Genomic DNA, 2,471 nt, shown 5'->3' with positions numbered 1-2,471 from the left:
AAAAAAAAAATTGACGTCGTGGCGGCGGCGGTGGTGGCGGCGGCGGCGGTTTGCGGCTGTGGTGGTTTCCGTTGGGTGGTGGTAGGTGGATGGTGAATGAGGAATAGATGAGTAAATGATTTATTTGGATTTTTTAGGGTTTTTATTTGTTTGGTTTTTGAGTTTTTTTTTCTTGGTTTTTTTTTAGAGAATATGGAAAAGTGAGATATAGAGAGAGAATGAGGAGATGTGATAATGAGATGATGAATGAAGGTGAGGAGGATTAATGTAGTTAATGAGAAAATTAGAGGAAGATGGCAAAATTAAAGCATTAACCTTAATTTTTTTTGTTCTCATCTTAGCCATTCATTTCCAAGATCTAATGGCTCATAATGGGACTTATAGACTCACATTTAAAAGGAGGACTCATTTGATCCTATTACTATATATATATATATATAGAGAGAGAGAGAGAGAGAGAGTTAAGATCAAGAGAGTCCTCCTTGAAGGTGTGAGTTCATAAGTCCTCCTATAGACCATTGGATGAAGAAAATGGGTGGCTGAGATTGGAAAAAAAAATGTTTTAGCTCTCTCTCTCTCTCTCTCTCTCTACTATTTCTAATTAATCACTAATTCCTCACTAATTTAATATATATACCTCATTTTCTCACTCTCTACCTCACTGTCCCTTCATTTCACAATACAATCTCTGAAAACCTAAAAAAATCACCTCCCAAAAATCCCAAATAAACCCATAAAACTCCCACTCTCCCACCCCGACATCACCACCACCTCTCACCCAACCACCACACGCACACCATGACCAACCAAAAAAATAGCACCACCCGACACCACCCACCACCGACACCACTACCCAACGGCTACCTCACCAACCCACAACCCACAAAACGCACACCAGATCTGCCGACACCACCTCCGCACCACCCACCCACCCACCCAATTACCGCCACCCTCACGCCTCCCTCACCACCATCACCAACGACCAACCACGACCTCCTTTCCACCATACCCTTACCCCGACACCCTCACACTCACCCCGACAACAACCACCAACCACTCACTACCCTCTCCTCTGACCCACGCCACCACCTCCCCACGCCACCACATCCTCCCACCTCTGACCCAAAAACCACGCCTGCCGCCACCCTATTCTTCCGCCTGTCGCCTCCCTCTTATTCTTCTCCTTTTTTTTTCAGATCTGGGAAAAAGGTGGGTGCTATGGTTGGTGTTGGTGCTTCGTCTCGAACGACCCTTTTGTTTCAGCCTTTTTTTTTTTCGAAAACCAGATCTGAAATTTACATCTTATTTTTTTTGTTTTTTTTCCCAAAATACGTCTTGAATCACCCACTGTTATTATTTGGCGGTGGTTAGTAATTTCGAAATTTTATTTATTTCATATTTCGCTTTCGCTTTTGCCTTTGCTTTTTTTTTTTTTTTTTTTTTTTTTTTTTTTTTTTTAAAATTTTAGTTTTCGGTTTTTTTCTTGTCAAATTTAGTCTCGCGATTTGATGTTTCGGATCTGGTATTTTTTTTTTGAGTTTGTTGCATGTGTAGGCCGTAGGGTGGTGGTGGGTGTAGACGGTTTTTTTTACCTTCCTCTTTTGAGTTATTAAAGTTAAAATTTTCACTATTAAAGTTCAAATTTTCTTTACAAATTTCGTTTTTTTAAAAGGTACTTTTATTTTAATGTTAGATCTATAAATATTGGTGGAGTCCGGGTGTTGTGTTTTTTTTTCATTATTTTTTAAATTTTAGATTTAAGTTAAACCTAGTGATCTAAAGTTACACTTTTCTTCCTTAAAATTACACTTTTTTCTATTAAAATTACATTTTTCTCTATTATTAAAGTTACATTTTTCTCCATTAAAATTACACTTTTATCTATTAAAATTACACTTTTTCCTATTAAAATTACACTTTTTTATGTTAGTTATATTTTTCTCTATTGTTAAAGTTACACTTTTCTCTATTAAAATTACACTTTTTTCTATTAAAATTACACTTTTTTCTGCTAAAATTACATTTTTGTTTTCTTAAAATTACACATTTTTCTCCATTAAAATTACACTTTTATCTAATAAAATCACTTTTTTCTATTAAAATCACACTTTTTTTTGTTAAAATTATACTTTTTTCTGCTAGAATAACTCTTTTTTCTGCTAGAATAACTCTTTTTTCTGCTAGAATAACTCTTTTTCCTGCTAAAATTACACTTTTTCTGCTAGAATTACACTTGCTTCTATTGGACTAATGTTACACTCTCAATAGACTTGGTCATATTCTCATTAGACTAATGTTACACTCTCAATGGACTAAAATTACATTCTCAGTGGACTGAAATTATACTTTCCTGGACTAAAATTATACTTTCCTGGACTAAAATTACATTCTCCTGGACTAAAATAACAATCTCATTGGACTGAAATTACACTTATCAGGACTAAAATAACACTTTTTGTCGTTAAAATAAC

Source organism: Silene latifolia, chromosome 11 (assembly GCF_048544455.1).
Source record: "Silene latifolia isolate original U9 population chromosome 11, ASM4854445v1, whole genome shotgun sequence".
Lineage (NCBI taxonomy): Eukaryota > Viridiplantae > Streptophyta > Magnoliopsida > Caryophyllales > Caryophyllaceae > Silene > Silene latifolia.
The sequence above is the reverse complement of the archived record's forward strand: the minus strand, read 5'-3'. Positions refer to the sequence as shown.